We start from the raw sequence: 18,782 nt of genomic DNA on the forward strand, positions 1-18,782 counted from the left end.
TATAGTACATTGTATGCCTGCCGCCACACAGTCTGCTGCTCCCTGTCCCCTGCTGGACACATCTTTTCCTACATATACAGTATATATACATATATATATATATATTCTTTTATATATATAATTTTATATATCTTTCTACATATTGAATTTGTTCCATTGTACATCACGTGGTTTTAATTACTTTTAATAAAATTCTTGTGCATTGTGATGTGTTTATGATTCATTTATAGTATTTTAATTAATGTTTTTGTGAGTAATCATGATTTGATTATTAATAAAGTAAAATTTATTTAACATTTTATTCATTGTTTTGAATACTTTTTTTGGGTATATATTATTGTTTTCAGTATTCATAGTGTTTTATATTTTCATAATAGTGGTATTTCCTTTCTGTATAGGTTTTGTAATACTAGGGGAGACCCACTTCCTAATAATGGGAACTTTGTTTTCAGCAGGCCCTTTGACCTCTACATCTCTTCCAAGGGGCATTGGAGTTCCTCCAAATCTTTGGCAGCCCTTGCATTCACTGCATAGGAAAACACTATGGGAGACCCACTTCCTAATAATGGGAACATTGTTTTCAGCAGGCCCTCTGACCTCTACATCTCTTCCAAGGGGCATTAGAGTTCCTCCAAATTTTAGGCAGCCGTTGCTTCACTGCATAGGCAAACAGTATGGGAGACCCACTTCCTAATAATGGGAACATTTTTTCATAAGGCCCTCCTCTACATCTCTTCAAAGGGGCATTGGAGTGCCTCCAAATTTTTGGCAGCCATTGCATTCACTACATAGGCTAATACTATGGGAGACCCACTTCCTAATATTGGGAACATTGATTTCGGGAGGCCCTCCTCTATATCTCTTCAAAGGGATATTGGGGTGCATCCAAGTTTTGGGCAGTCCTGCCACTCACTGCATATGCAATAACAGGATAGGAGACCCACTGTTTAATAACGGGAACAACAAAGCATAGCCAGCTGATGGCTCTCTAAGAATAGTGAGGGCTGACTGCTAGCCCTTTAAGAATAGTAAAGGCTGCCTGATGGCCCTATAAAAATAGGCTTTGAGACTTTCAGAGTCCCTCCTTCATAAATTAAACAGGATGTGTCTGATGATGATGTGTCACACACCACATGGCCAGATAAAGTTGTAAAATGTTAAAATGACATTTCCCAGTGAATGCATTTGTCTTGGTTGAAAGCAATGCTAAAATTCAAAAGCTCATCAAAAACGCTACGTGTGAACATAGCCCAAGATGTGGAGGAGCATTTTTGCTTTGCTTGTTTATTTTGCCTTATATACAAATCTTTTACCCTGGAAAGGATGTTCCTTAACATATTTCCCAGGAAAATCCATTTTGGTTTAGTTTTTGTATGTTTTATTGCGAGTCTGTAAAAGTGGCATAAGACTCTGACAACATTATTCACAGCAGTGACCTGGGAGTCAGAAATGCTTCCAGTACAGGGTTCTTCCCCATGCTGTTCCCATGTCTTTTGAGCACTGTTCCCATTGATTTCCGCAATTTCTAGTCCCTCTGCAGATCGCCGGGGGGGCCACCGGAGAAATGCTCAAGTTTCCCATAGACTTACATTGGGCTCATTGGAAGAAAAAGGAGGAGAGGCCCAGGTATGGACTGGGGCTGAAATTCAGCCCTAGCATTTGAAATCACACAGGCCCATGCTGTCCCCATCCCTAAGCACTAGATGGGATATATTACTAATATCACCCTGGATGGAGGAAAGGAAGATTTTCTCCAAGACCAATATTTCTAATGATACCCGTGGCCAGGGCCGGACTGGGACTAAAATTCAGCCCTGGCATTTGAAGTCACACAGGCCCACTTGTCACATGGTGACTGTATAATATCTTTGTACACTTGTAGGCTACAAGAAGTGAGGGGAGTGTAACACGACTATATAACATATAATTACAGCTGTATCCAGCATTACAGCTCAGCCCCCATAGAATGTAATACAGCACAGCCCCCATAGAATGTAATACAGCCAGCCCCCATAGACTATAATACAGCACAGCCCCATAGAATGTAATGCAGCACAGCCCCCCTAGAATGTAATGCAGCACAGCCCCATAGAATGTAATACAGCCATCCCCCATAGAATGTAATACAGCCAGCCCCCATAGACTATAATACAGCACAGCCCCATAGAATGTAATGCTGCACAACCCCCATAGAATGTAATACAGCACAGCCCCATAGAATGTAATGCAGCACAGCCCCCATAGAATGTAATGCAGCACAGCCCCCATAGAATGTAATGCAGCACAGCCCCCATAGAATGTAATGCAGCCAGCCACCATACAATATAATGCAGCACAGCCCCATAGAATGTAATGCAGCACAGCCCCCATACAATATAATGCAGCACAGCCCCATAGAATATAATGCAGCACAGGCCCATAGAATATAATGCAGCACAGGCCCATAGAATATAATGCAGCACAGCCCCATAGAATATAATGCAGCACAGCCCCATAGAATATAATGCAGCACAGCCCCATAGAATATAATGCAGCACAGCCCCATAGAATATAATGCAGCACAGGCCCATAGAATATAATGCAGCACAGGCCCATAGAATGGAATGCAGCACAGCCCCATAGAATATAATGCAGCACAGGCCCATAGAATATAATGCAGCACAGGCCCATAGAATGGAATGCAGCACAGCCCCATAGAATATAATGCAGCACAGCCCCATAGAATATAATGCAGCACAGGCCCATAGAATGGAATGCAGCACAGCCCCATATAATATAATGCAGCACAGGCCCATAGAATATAATGCAGCACAGGCCCATAGAATGGAATGCAGCACAGGCCCATAGAATGGAATGCAGCACAGGCCCATAGAATACAATGCAGCACAGGCCCATAGAATACAATGCAGAACAGGCCCATAGAATATAATGCAGCACAGGCCCATAGAATGGAATGCAGCACAGCCCCATAGAATATAATGCAGCACAGCCACATAGAATATAATGCAGCACAGCCCCATAGAATATAATGCAGCACAGCCCCATAGAATATAATGCAGCACAGGCCCATAGAATATAATGCAGCACAGGCCCATAGAATGGAATGCAGCACAGGCCCATAGAATATAATGCAGCACAGGCCCATAGAATGGAATGCAGCACAGGCCCATAGAATGGAATGTGTTGTGAATTTACCTTTTGGCTCCCTCTAGTGGCCACTAGTGATTTGACTCTGGGTATGTCATTCATCCCTTGTATGCTCACCTGGGTCGTTAGGTCAGGGGTGTTGCTATATAAGCTCCCTTGACCTTCAGTTCAATGCCTGGCAACATTGATATCAGAGCTAATCTGTAGTGCTCTTGTCTACTGATCCTGGTTCCTGCTTGATTAAGCTAAGTCTGCTCTCTTGCTTTTTGCTATTTGTTTTTGTTTGCATTTTTGTCCAGCTTGTACATAATCTGTATCCTATCCTTGCTGGAAGCTCTAGGGAGGCTGGAGTTCTCCCCCCGGGCCGTTAGACGGTTCGGGGGTTCTTGAATCTCCAGTGTGGTTTTGTGATAGGGTTTTTGTTGACCATATAAGTTATCTTACTACATTCTGCTATTAGTAAGTGGGCCTCTCTTTGCTAAACCTAGTTCATCTCTGTGTTTGTCATTTCCTCTTACCTCACCGTTATTATTTGTGGGGGGCTTGTATCCAACTTTTGGGGTCTTTTCTCTGGAGGCAAGAGAGGTCTTTGTTTTCCTCTTCTAGGGGTAGTTAGCTCTCCGGCTGGCGCGAGACATCTAGCGACCAACGTAGGCATGTTCCCCGGCTACTTCTAGTGTTGGCGATAGGAGTAGATATATGGTCAACCCAGTTACCACTGCCCTATGAGCTGGATTTTTGTACTTCGCAGACCTGCTGATATCTCTGAGACCCTCGCCATTGGGGTCATAACAGGAATGCAGCACAGGCCCATAGAATGGAATGCAGCACAGGCCCATAGAATACAATGCAGCACAGGCCCATAGAATATAATGCAGCACAGGCCCATAGAATGGAATGCAGCACAGCCCCATAGAATATAATGCAGCACAGCCCCATAGAATATAATGCAGCACAGGCCCATAGAATATAATGCAGCACAGGCCCATAGAATATAATGCAGCACAGGCCCATAGAATACAATGCAGCACAGGCCCATAGAATATAATGCAGCACAGGCCCATAGAATGGAATGCAGCACAGGCCCATAGAATGGAATGCAGCACAGGCCCATAGAATGGAATGCAGCACAGGCCCATAGAATACAATGCAGCACAGGCCCATAGAATATAATGCAGCACAGGCCCATAGAATGGAATGCAGCACAGCCCCATAGAATATAATGCAGCACAGCCCCATAGAATATAATGCAGCACAGGCCCATAGAATATAATGCAGCAAAGGCCCATAGAATATAATGCAGCACAGGCCCATAGAATGGAATGCAGCACAGGCCCATAGAATATAATGCAGCAGAGGCCCATAGAATGTAATGCAGCCAGCCCCATAGAATATGATGCAGCAGAGGCCCATAGAATGTAATGCAGCCAGCCCCATAGAATATAATGCAGCACAGGCCCATAGAATGGAATGCAGCCAGCCCCATAGAATATAATGCAGCAGAGGCCCATAGAATGGAATGCAGCCAGCCCCATAGAATATAATGCAGCAGTGGCCCATAGAATGGAATGCAGCACAGGCCCATAGAATATAATGCAGCAGAGGCCCACAGAATGGAATGCAGCACAGCCCCATAGAATATAATGCAGCAGAGGCCCATAGAATGGATTGCAGCCAGCCCCATAGAATATAATGCAGCAGTGGCCCATAGAATGGAATGCAGCACAGGCCCATAGAATATAATGCAGCAGAGGCCCATAGAATGGAATGCAGCACAGGCCCATAGAATATAATGCAGCAGAGGCCCATAGAATGGAATGCAGCACAGGCCCATAGAATATAATGCAGCAGAGGCCCATAGAATGGAATGCAGCCAGCCCCATAGAATATAATGCAGCAGAGGCCCATAGAATGGAATGCAGCACAGGCCCATAGAATATAATGCAGCAGAGGCCCATAGAATGGAATGCAGCACAGGCCCATAGAATATAATGCAGCAGAGGCCCATAGAATGGAATGCAGCACAGGCCCATAGAATATAATGCAGCAGAGGCCCATAGAATGGAATGCAGCACACCCCCCCCCCCCCCAATAGCTCCACAATCCAGTCATCACTCATTGATTAAAAAAAACAAAACACTCTACTCACCTTTCCTCCTGCCCCGCGCTGCTCTGGCTCTGGTCTCAGCAGTCGCAGTCTGCCCGCCTGGTCACACAGCAGGTGCGCGATGATATGACGTCATCGCGCACCCGCAGTGTCAGCGGCAGGCAGAGCGGGGAATGATGGGAGAGGAAGCGTCAGCAGACGCTTTCTCCTCCATCATTGCATTCAACTGTACCGGCGTCATAGACGCCGGTACAGTTGAATGCGGGGCCGGGAGTGCACCGACAGCGGGGTGAGTGTGCCGACAGCGGCACACTCGAGCGGCCCACTACTGCCACCGGCCCTTCTGGCATTTGCCAGAACTGCCCGATGGCCAGTCCGGCCCTGCCCGTGGCCTGCTGGGGTATGTGACGGAGTAAGAGACTTTATGCTCCATCACAACTCTTCACAGTATGGGCGTCTTGAGAACACAGATTCTGTTAACAACGTAGCAGACAAGGCGGCCCAAGACCAGACAGGCCCTTCTGGAATTTGCCAGAATTGCCAGATGGCCAGTCTGGCCCTGGAGAGGCCACTTGATGCAGCACTTGCCATCTACTGGAGCACAAGCTCTTTCTGAGACTCATCTACAAGGCATACCGCTGTGTGGCTGCCAAATAAAGGGACTCGAGGCCCGCCAGTAAGATGTTGTCAGTGGTCTTTGGATGAGAAGAGACAGTATTTGATCTGTGGAGCTTTTATTCACATTAACACCTAATCCATGTACATTGTCAAACACCAAGCCTATTCCCCCTTCCACCACGACCTCACTTTTCCTATTTATGTTGTAAGAATGAACGATCACTATTTATTTTCTTAGATAGTGTGTCTGAACAACACTGTTATGCCTAATGATTTTTAAGTGGAAATCTGGCCTTCTGATTTGCCACTGAAACACAGTTTTAGCACACAAATGAATTTTAGTAGTTAATTGGGCCTCGCGGCTGCATCACTACTGTAAGCCTAACGATATTTAAGTGGAAATATGGCCTTCTGATATACAACTGAAACACAGTTTTAGCACAAATGATTTGGAGTAGGTAATTGGTTTACGTGTCTACAACAATATATTATGCAGATAAAACGTGTGCACAGTTAAGTAACGTGGTGTCAAGGTAGGTTCCCAAACCTTAGTGACATAAATAATAAGAACCTGGCACTCAGCTGTCCTTATACAAGTGGATTTATTAAATTCCAAGCGGTGGTACAGTAACAGTAAAACGTTTCGGTCACATAACACGACCTTCATCAGTTACAGTGGGTATACGTAATATTGCATAATAAATTAATGTACAGAAAAGGAAAGAACAACAAAATCAATAAATATAAAAAATAAAGTATTTACGAAAAATTGTATGGCAATATAGTAGATCAAGAGAAAAAATATTCTATGGAGAAATAAATCTGGGCACTGTCAAAATTGGTAATAGACACTGTGAGAAATAATGTACCGTACTGTGAGTGATAGTGGGGTGAATATTTACACCCAATAGGTAAACTAAAAATATCGGTATCGGTATCTGAAAAGTAATGAGGACACGTGCACCAAATGAGCAGGTAACTATGGTATATGAAGGTGGTGTGAGTAAAGGCTAAGAAAATACCCCATAGAATGAGAGTCTGGACCATAAGGAATAAAATGTAAGAGCAGTGTCCTTAAGGTATAGTTCCCTCTATTAGGAGCGATGTCTGCTATTCCTCCACCACAGATGTCGCTCCTAATAGAGGGGACTATACCTTAAGGACACTGCTCTTTTCTATAGGCTGCATACATTTCATTCCTTATGGTCCAGACTCTCCATCTACGGGGTATGTTCTTAGCCTTTACTCACACCACGTTCATATACCATATTTACCTGCTCATTTGGTGCACGTGTCCACATTTTTTTTCAGATACCGATACCGATATTTTTAGTTTACCTATTGGGTGTAAATATTCACCCCACTATCACTCACAGTACGGTACGTTATTTCTCACAGTGTCTATTACCAATTTTTACTGTGCCCAGATTTATTTCTCCACAGAATACTTTTTCTCTTGATCTACTACACTGTGTTCCAAATTATTATGCAAATAATATTTCCTCATATTTTCTCTAAATTACCTATCTGAATTGCAGTCATTGTTATTTTCCAGTCATCTACTATTCTAGTATAATTGCAATGTTTTGGAACAAACTGCCTATGAAAACAGTATCTTATTAAAAAAAATAAACACTCAAAATGCATGTTCCAAATTATTATGCACAGCAGAGTTTTCAATCTTTTTTATTTTATTTTGAACAAAAAAATGGTCAATTGTGAAGTTATAAGCATTATCAGCTTATTACAAAATGAAATCAAACTGTTTTCAAGTGAAAACTTTATTTTAGGTGATGTTACATTTGCACATAGGACCCCTTGTTGGAAAGAAGCTTCTGAACTCTCTCGTCCATTGAATTTGTCAGTTTTTGGATGGTTTCTGCTTCAATTGTTTTGCATGTGGACAGAATACCCTCACAGAGCTGTTGCTTAGATGTGAACTGCCTCCCGCCATCATAGACACTCCTTTTGATGATGCTCCAGAGGTTCTCAATGGGGTTGATGCCAGGGGAAGATGGTGGCCTAACCATAACTTTGTCCTTTTTTATGCCCATAGCAGCCAGAGATGCAGATGTGTTTTTTGCAGCATGAGATGGTGCATTATTATGCATGAAAATGATCTTGCTGCGGAAAGCACGGTTCTTCCTCTTGAACCATGGCAGGAAGTGTTTTTAGAAACTCCACATAGATTATGGAGTTCATCTTTACCCCTTCAGGGATCATAAAGGGGCCGACAATCTCTCTCCCCATGATTCCAGCCCAAAACATTACTCCACCTCCTCCTTGTTGGCGCCTTAGCCGTGTTTTCATGGGGTGTCCATCAACCAGCCATCCTCCACTCCATCCATCTGGACCATCGAGCGTTGCATGGCACTCATCGGTGAACAAAACAGTTTGGAAGTCAGTCTTCATGTATCGTTTGGCCCACTGGAGCTGTTTCTGCTTGTGTGCAGTGGATAGAGGTCGTCGACAGGATGGCTTATGCACCTCTGAAGGACCCTGCATCTTGTTGTTCTGGGGATGTTGGAGGCACCAGCAGCTTCAAAAACTTGTCTTCTGCTATGACCAGGCATTTTTGCAGCTGCTCTTTTAACCTTACGCAATTGCCTGTTGGAAAGGGTCCTCAATTTTTCCTTATCAGCACGCACACGTGTGTGCTGGGAATCAGCTACATTCTTCTTGATTGTGCGATGATCACGATGAAGTGTCTTGGCAATGTTGATTGTAGTCATGCCTTGACCTAAATACTCCACAATTTGTTGCTTCTCAGCAGCCGACACATCCTTTTTCTTTCCCATTTTGGCCAAAAATGTAGGCTGCTTAATAATGTGGAACAGCCTTCTTAAGTAGTCTTGCCTTTATTTGGACACACCTGCCAAACTAATTTGCACAGGTATCTGCAATTGCTTTCAGTGATATAAAGAGCCCTGACACACATCACCATCAATGAGTTTAAATGACAAACAAGAAAATTCTAACCTTATCACTCCTAAACTCTTTGTGCATAATAATTTGGAACACAGTGTATATTGACATACAATTTTTTGTAATTTTTTATATTTATAGATTTTGTTGTTCTTTCCTTTTTTGCACATTTATTTATTATGTAATATTACATATACCCACAGTAACTGATGAAGGTCGTGTTATGTGACCGAAACGTTTTACTGTTATTGTACCACCGCTTGGAATTGAATAAATCCACTTGTATAAGAACGGTTGAGTGCCAGGTTCTTATTATATATGCAACAATATATTAGGCCTAACGATTTTTAAGTGTAAATCTAGCTTTCTTATTTGCCATTGAACCACAGTGTGAGCACAAACAATTTGGAGTAACAAAAGGGGCTTCTGGAGACTGCCACACAGTTTTTGCACAATCTTCTTCGATGCTGGAAGAGCGATTTTACACAAAACAAGTTTGCTTCAGCAGCACTAGCACAGGAGCGACCTCTCTGCACTGGACATTGAGCAAATGGCGCCTGCAAAACAAGACGTCTGCTTTATATATGGCCAGGCGCATGTGACTTTGGCAACCAATCACAGAAGACCTTGTGTCATGACGCTGCCCGATTGGTTGCCAGAATCAACACACGTAAAGTTAAGTGGATAAAAGAAAAAAAACATGCACCCAGGGCCGTGTTTGCCACTAGGCACTTGAGGGCACGTGCCTAGGGCGGGACAATGCGGGGGGGGGGGGACAGCACCTGAGCAAGTTTTTTTTCTGTTTTTTTTTTTTTTTAATTAAAGTCCGGGGTCACCTCCCAACCGACCGCCCCCCTCTACCCCCCTTTCACCCCCCCGGCCGTCCTCCTGCCTGCCTGCCTCCTTGAAGACGTCATACTCACCCTACTCCAGCGATGCCTGGTCTCAGCACCGGCAGCTTGTCCTGTGTGAGCGGTCATGTGGTACCGCTCATTAAGGTGATGAATATGGATGCATATTCATGACCTTAATGAGCGGTACCATGTGACCGCTCATGCAGGAAGAAGGTGCTGCGCCGGGACAGAGATGGAGGGATGTTCGGCACAGTGTGGGAAAGGTGAGTATGACAGCCAGGGAGGATGGAGGGGAGGATGAAGGAGGACGGGGAGCCGAGGCATGCAAGATGGGAGCAGGGAGCCAAGCCATGCGTACAGGAGGGGAGGGGAGATGAGCCATGCATACAGGATGGGAGGGGGGTGAGATGAGCCATGCATACAGGATGGGAGGGGGGTAAGATGAGCCATGCACACAGGATGGGAGGGGGCTGAGATGAGCCATGCATACAGGATGGGAGGGGGGAGATGAGCCATGCACACAGGATGTGAGGGGGGGTGAGATGAGCCATGCACACAGGATGGGAGGGGGGGGTGAGATGAGCCATGCATACAGGATGGGAGGGAGGAGATGAGCCATGCATACAGGATGGGAGGGGGGAGATGAGCCATGCACACAGGATGGGAGGGGGGTGAGATGAGCCATGCACACAGGATGGGAGGGGGGTGAGATGAGCCATGCATACAGGATGGGAGGGGGGGTGAGATGAGCCATGCATACAGGATGGGAGGGGGGAGATGAGCCATGCATACAGGATGGGAGGGGGGAGATGAGCCATGCATACAGGATGGAAGGGGGGGTGACATGAGCCATGCACACAGGATGGGAGGGGGGAGATGAGCCATGCATACAGGATGGAATGGGAGGTGAGATGAGCCATGCACACAGGATGGGAGGGGGGGAGATGAGCCATGCATACAAGATGGGAGGGGGAGGAGATGAGCCATGCATACAAGATGGGAGGGGGAGGAAATAAACAGTATGGAGCATCATGTGGGGTCATTATACAGTATTGAGCATCATGCGGGGTCATCATACAGTATGGAGCATCATGTGTGGCCATTATACAGTATTGAGCACCATGTGGGGTCATTATACAGTATGGAGCATCATGTGTGGCCATTATACAGTATAGTGCACTGTATGGCCATTATACAGTATTGAGCATCATGTGGGGCCATTATACAGTATTGAGCACTGTGTGGCCATTATACTGTACGCAGCATCATGTGGGGCCATTATACACTATTGAGCATCATGTGTGACCATTATACAGTATGGAGCATTGTGTGGCCATATTTTTTTGTTTATAATTATTGTTTATGAAACAGTGTGATCAGCAGTACTAAATGGGTGTGGTTGGGGCATGGATATAGGTGTGACTAGTCTTGCCTCAGAGCAGAAACCCCAAAGGATAGGCAGCCCCCCACAAATATTGACGGTGAATATAAGAGTAAAGACACACACAGGCTGAAAACAGAATTTAGCAAAAGAGGTACTTCTAGCTAAATAGTAAAGGATAGGACAGAGTACTAAGCGGTCAGTATTAAAACTCTGAAAATATCCACAGCAGAAAATACAAAAATTCCACATCTAACTAAAGACATAGAATGTATATCTGCATCTCCAGAGAATCCAGCATGACTGAAAAAATCCAAACAAGTCTAAGCTGGACAAGACAAAACAATGAATTGTTCTGAACTGAAAAGCACACTGCATGTGTGCTGCGGGAAAATAAACCAGACACTTATCTTGGCTGAATTGGCAGCAGAGCAGAAGGAACCAGACAGGGATGTAAACCCTCCAAGAACAATGGACAACTGGCACTGACTAATGAATCCAGCACACCTAAATACCGAATAGAGCTCCAATCAGCAGAAACACCTGCCCTGGATTACAACCCAGAGACAACTGCACTATCACAAACAACCACCGGAGGGAGCCCAAGAGCAGAATTCACAACAGATACCGCATTTCCCAGGTCCCGGCAAGTGCCGCAAATATCCGCAAATCCCATAGGGAATGAATGAGGTTGAACGCAGTGTTGCCGTAAGTGATCCATTACACAGCAGAGGCGGAAAAACTGCCGGATCTGCTGCAAAAGGCAATTTTCACATCAGCGATTTTTTACAAAGTCACTGCCGAGAGTGTCATACTCACCAAAGGTGGAGGCAGCACTAAAAGTGCCTAGGGCAGCAGGAACTCTAAATACGGCCCTGCGTGCACCGCTACTGTAATCTCTTCAGACCCTCCTTTAACCTTTCCACACCCTCTTCCCTCATAAAACACTTCTCCACAATCCATCATACAGCACCATTAGCCAAAGACATGCAAAACCGTTAGTGGAAACACAATGATTTACCAAACTGTGCCAACATTGAGTAAAAATGCTTGTGAAAACGAACACGAATATGCTACGCTCGCCACCACTGCTCTAGGGCATTAGTAAAGCTTTCTTGATTAAAGCCCCCCGAAGGGAGAGGGCCACAGTATATGACCCACCCCCACATCCCCATCAGTAGGCATGGTAGATTTTAATAACATTGGCATCAACAGGGGTGGACATTACGTTATTGTCTGTAGAGTCAGGTCTTGTGGGTTCAGTGGCCATATAGAGGAACACTAGCTGCCCCAAGTCCATCCCAAGCAAAACACCTCCCACACTCCCCTTCCAGGCACCCCAGTTCTAATAAACTTTGGTGATGGTCAGCGATGGTTCGACGACACCAATCCCGTAGGCGCAAGAGTTTTTCCAGGTAACAAATCCTTTGGGAACACCATCTCAAGCCGCACCAGAGTCATCACAGTGTCCCATAGTCCCATGGCCATGGCCTGGCTTATGGTGACGGACTGAAGGTTGTCAAGGGACCTCCCACCACCCACATCCATACACAAAACTGATGGTTTCTGAGACTGGGACAGGCCTTTCTGGTGCTGTGGACACATGGCTTTGAAGTGTCCCGGCTGTCTGCAGAGATGACATAGTCAGAGTTCTCCCACCAATGTGGAGAGAGAAGCATGGGCAGGTGCCCTCTTGGACTCGGGGGCAGGGACAGCAGGCACCGAGTTCATCTTACTCCCTCTCCAGATGGCAGGATTCTTGGCCTCTGGAGTCCTGTTGTTGGAGTACTCATCGGCAAGTGTCGCTGTTGCAGAGGCCCCCTTTGACTTCCAGTCACAGAGATGCTGCTGGAGGTCCTCCGGGCAGTCCCAAAAAAATTTCTCAGTCGTGATGAGATCAGAAACAGAATAATGACCCCCACACAGACCTCTAAACAGCATAATGGCCCCAACACAACCCTTCATTCCATGATAGACCTCACACAAATCTCCGCACTGTATAACTGCAGTGCTCACATAAAATATAATGGCCCCAACATAGCCCTCCAAACAATATAATGCCCCCCACACAGCTCTTAAAATAGTATAATGATCTACACATAGCCCATCATCTACTATATAATTGTCTATGGGTCACTTCGGTCTGTCCTTCTGTCTGTCTGTAACGGATATTCATTGGTCGCGGCCTCTGTCTGTCATGGAAATCCAAGTCGCTGATTGGTCGTGGCAAAACGCCCACGACCATTGCCACGACCAATCAGCGACAACCATAGTCTGCCAGCGAAATGGCCGCTGCTTTACTGCCCTGCAGTCAGTGCTGAGCGCTCACACAGGGTTAATGCCAGCGTTAACGGACCGCGGTGTAACGCACTCCGTTAACGCAGCTATTAACCCTGTGTGACCAACTTTTTACTATTGATGCTGCATATGCAGTATCAATAGTAAAAAGATCTAATGTTACAAATAATAATAATAAAAAAAACACGTTATTTTCACCATCCAACATCGCGCGCTGTCCTCGGCAGTGCAAGCGGCAGGTTCCAGTGCCAAGGATGCTATGCGAGAAGGACCTACCATGACATCACAGGTTCAGCGCTCATACCAACCCTGGGACCGGAAGCTGCTGCGTGCACCGCACACTGGCACCAGGACTTCAAGGGGCATTCGGAAGGTGAGTATATGTTTATTTTTTATTTTAAGTCTTTTTTAACCACACATATAGTGCCCACATTGCTATATACTACGTGGGCTGTGTTACATACTGCGTGGGCTCTGCTATATACTACATCTCTGTGCTACATACTATCTAGCTGGGCAATATACAACGTGACTGTCCAATATACTACGTGGCTGTGCAATATATTATGTGCTCTGTGTTATATACTACGTAGCTGTGTAATATACTATGTGGCTGTGTCGGTTCTGTTATATATTACGTCGACTGTGCAATATACTATGTGGCTCTGTTATATACTACGTGGCTGTGAAATATACTACGTAGCTACGCAATATACTACGTGCCTCTAAAATATACTATGTGGCTATGTTATATACTACGTGGCTCTGCTATATACTACGTCGCTGACCAATATACTGCATAGCTGTGCAATACACTACGTGACTGTGTTATATACTATGTGGCTGTGCAATATACTACGTGACTGTGTTATATACTACGTGGCTCTACAATATACTATGTGGCGATGTTATATACTACGTGGCTCTGCTATATACTACGTGGCTGACCAATATACTACGTGCCTGTGCAATACACTACATGGCTATGTTATATACTACGTAGCTATGTTATATACTACGTCAGTTGTGTTATATACTACGTCACTGTGCAATATAGTATGTAGCCTGTGCTATATACTACCTACATATTCTAGAATACCCGATACGTTAGAATCGGGCCACCGTCTAGTATAGTATAATGGCCCCCGCATAGCCCTGCATATAGTATGATGGCCCCACACAGCCCTCCAAAGAGTATAATGGCCCCCACATAGCCCTTCAAAACAGTGTAAGAGCCCTCATATAGCTTTCCATATAGTGAGCACCACAAAACCCTACATTTGTATAATGGTCCACACATTGCCTGCCATACAGTATAATAGGGGCCACATTGCCTTCAATATGGTTTAATGCACCCCCATAGCCCTTCAAAAAGTATGATAAAAGTATGGACACCTCTAATGTCATGGGTAAATGTGGACACCTCTCTCAGTAAAGCCTTTTTTATATATTGTATATGGAGGTAGCTGCTCCAGGTATGCACCTATTCACACTAGTTTGGATGTGCCAGTCGTTTTTCTGTCATTTCAATGTTAGCTTACTGATTGAGCAGAGTGCCACTCTGCCCTTTGTTCAGTATTGAGGGGAAGCACCCTTTTGAGCTAGTTGCATCATTCCAAAGAAGACTCATGGCTGTACAAGTTTTTCACACCTGGATTTGGGGATCCTCTGCCATTCTTGCAGATCCTCTCCAGTTCCATCAGGTTGGATGGTGAACGTTGGCAGACAGCCATTTTCAGGTCTCTCCAGGGATGCTCAATTGGATTTAGGTCAGAGCTCTGGCTGGGCCAGTCAACAATGGTCACAGAGTTGTTCTGAAGCCACTCCTTTGTTATTTTAGCGGTGTGCTTAGGGTCATTGTCTTGTTGGAAGGTGAACCTTCGGCCAAGTCTGAGGTCCAGAGCACTGTGGAAGAGGTTTTCATCCAAGATATCTCTGTACTTGGCCTCATTCATGTTTCCTTCAATGACAACCAGTCTTCCTGTCCCTGCAGCTGAAAAACACCCCCATAGCTGATGCTGCCACCACTCGGTTTCACTGTTGGGATTTTATTGGGCAGGTGATGAGCAGTGCCTGGTTTTCTCCACACAATGCTTAGAATTATCACCAAAAAGGTCTATCTTTGTTTCATCAGACCAGAGATTCTTGTTTCTAATAGTCTGGGAGTCCTTCATGTGTTTTTTAGCAAAGTCTATGCAGGCTTTCATATGTCTTGCACTTAGGAAAGGCTTCCGTTGGGCCACTCTGCCATAAAAGCCCAACTGGTGGAGGACTGCAGTGATTGACTTTGTGGAACTTTTTCCCATCTCCCTACTGTATCTCTGGCGCTCAGCTACAGTGATCTTGGGGCTCTTCTTTACCTCTCTACCTCTCTCACCAAGGCTCTTCTCCCTTGCTCAGTTTGGCTGGACAGCCAGGTCTCGGAAGACTTCTGGTGGTCCCAAACTTCTTCCATTTAAGGATTATGGAGGCCACTGTGCTTTTAGGAACCTTTAGTACTGCAGAAATTCTGTTAAAACCATGGCCAGATCTGTGCCTTGCCACAATTCTGTCTCTGAGCTCCATAGCCAGTTCCTTTGACCTCATGATTCTCATTTGGTCTGACATGCACCTAGAGGTCTTACTGTATATAGACAGGTGTGCATTTCCAAATCAAGTCCTATCAGTTTAATTAAATACAACTGGACTCCAATAAAGGAGTAGAAACACCTCAAGAAGGACCACAAGGAAGGTGTCTGAGCAAAGGATCCGAATACTTATGACCATGTGATATTTCAGTTTTTCTTTTTTTATTAAATTTGCAAAAATGTCTACATTTCTGTTTTGTTTCAGTCAAGATGGGGTGCAGAGTGTACATTAATGTTAATAAAATGAACTTATTTGAATTTACCAAATGGCTGCAATGAAACAGAGTGAAAAATAAGGAGTGGCTTCATAACAACTCTATTCTTGACTGGCCCAGCCAGAGCTCTGACCTAAACCCAATTGAGCATCTCAGGAGAGACCTGAAAATGGCTGTCCACCAACGTTCACCATCCAAAATGATGGAACTGGAGAGGATCATTTTTATTTTCACGGCTCTGCATTATAAACTCTAGTGAAACACTTGGGGGTTCAAAGTTCTCACAACACATCTAGATAAGTTCCTTGGGGGGGTCTAGTTTCCAATATGGGGTTTCTACTGTTTAGTTACATCAGGGGCTCTGCAAATGCAACGTGACGCCTGCAGACCAATCCATCTAAGTCTGCATTCTAAATGGTGCTCCTTCCCTACCGAGCTCTGCCATGCACCCAAACGGTGGTTCATCCCCACATATGGGGCATCAGCGTACTCAGGACAAATTGGACGACAACTTTTAGGGTTCAATTTTTTCTGTTACCCTTGGTAAAATACAAAACTGGGGGCTAAAAAATTATTTTTGTGGGGAAATTTTTTTTTTATTTTCATGGCTCTGCATTATAAACTGTAGTGAAACACTTGGGGGTTCAAAGCTCTCAACACATCTAGATAAGTTCCTTAAGGGGTCTACTTTCCAAACTTGTGTCACTTTTGGGGGTTTCAATGTTTAGGCACATCAGTGGCTCTCCAATCGCAACATGGTGTCCCTATGTCAATTCCAGTCAATTTTGCATTGAAAAGTCAAACGGCGCTCCTTCCCTTCCGAGCTCTGCCATGCGCCCAAACGGTGGTTTACCCCCACATATGGGGTATCAACATACTCAGGACAAATTGCACAACAACTATTGTGGTCCAATTTCTTCTCTTACCCTTGGGAAAATAAAAAATTGGGGGTGAAAAAATCATTTTTGTGAAAAAATATGATTTTTTATTTTTACGGCTCTGCATTATAAACTTCTGTGAAGCACTTGGTGGGTCAAAGTGCTCACCACACATCTAGATAAGTTCTTTAGGTGGTCTACTTTCCAAAATGGTGTCATTTGTGGGGGGTTTTAATGTTTAGGCACATCAGGGGCTCTCCAAACGCAACATGGCATCCCATCTCAATTCCTGTCAATTTTGAATTGAAAAGTCAAACGGGGCTCCTTGCCTTCCGAGCTCTGCCATGTGACCAAACAGTGGTTTACCCCCACATATGGGGTATTATCGTACTCAGGACAAAATGGACAACAACTTTTGGGGTCCTTTTTCTCCTGTTACCCTTGGTAAAATAAAATAAATTGGAGCTGAAGTAAATTTTGTGTGAAAAAAAGGTAAATGTTCATTTCTATTTAAACATTCCAAAAATTCCTGTGAAACACCTGAAGGGTTAATAAACTTCTTGAAAGTGGTTTTGAGCACCTTGAGGGGTGCAGTTTTTAGATTGGTGTCACAATTGGGTATTTTCTATCCGTCACCCCTCAAAATGACTTCAAATGAGATGTGGTCCCTAAAAAAATGGTGTTGTAAAAATGAGAAATTGCTGGTCAACTTTTAACCCTTATAACTCCCTAACAAAAAAAATTTGGTTCCAACATTGTGCTGATGTAAAGTAGACATGTGGCAAATGTTACATATTAAGTATTTTGTTTGACATATCTTTGTGATTTAAGGGCATAAAAATTCAAAGTTGGAAAATTGCGAAATTTTCTAAATTTTTGCCAAATTTCCGTTTTTTCACAAATAAAAGCAAGTCTTATCGAAGAAATTTTACCACTATCATGAAGTACAATATGTCACGAGAAACCAATGTCAGTACCATCAGGATCCGTTGAAGCATTCCAGAGTTATAACTAAACTAAAGGGACAGTGGTCAGAATTGTAAAAATTGGCCCGGTCATTAACTTGCAAACCACCCTTGGGGCTTAAGGGATTAATGAGAAAAAAATGAACATTTTTGAATTAACGAAATGGCTGCAATGAAACAAAGAGTGAAAAATTTAAAGGGGTCTGAATACTTTCCATACCCACTGTATATTCAGTGGGGGGAAAAAGTATTTAGTCTGCCACCAATTGTGCAAGTTCTCCCACTTAAAAAGATGAGAGAGGCCTGTAATTGACATCATAGGTAGACCACAACAATGAGAGTCATGAAAATGGAGAAAACAAATCCAGAAAATCACCTTGTCCGATTTGGAAAGATTTATTATTCAAATTATGGTGGAAAATAAGTATTTGGTCATTAACAAAAGTTAATCTCAATATTTTGTTATGTATCCTTTGTTGGCGATGACAGATGTCAAACGTATTCTGTAAATCTTCACAAGTTTGGCACATTCCTCCATGCAGATCTCCTCTAGAGCAGTGCTGTTTTGGGCCTGTCGCTGGGCAACATGGACTTTCAACTCCCTCCAAAGGTTTTCTATAGGGTTGAGATCTGGAAACTGGCTAGGCTGCTCCAGGACCTTCATATGCTTTTTAATTGCCCCTTGCTGATGGAAGGAGGTTTGCACTCAAAGTCTCACGATACATGGCCCTATTCATTCTTTCATGTACACAGACCAGTCATCCAGG

Source organism: Ranitomeya variabilis, chromosome 3, assembly GCF_051348905.1.
Source record: "Ranitomeya variabilis isolate aRanVar5 chromosome 3, aRanVar5.hap1, whole genome shotgun sequence".
Classification (NCBI taxonomy): domain Eukaryota; kingdom Metazoa; phylum Chordata; class Amphibia; order Anura; family Dendrobatidae; genus Ranitomeya; species Ranitomeya variabilis.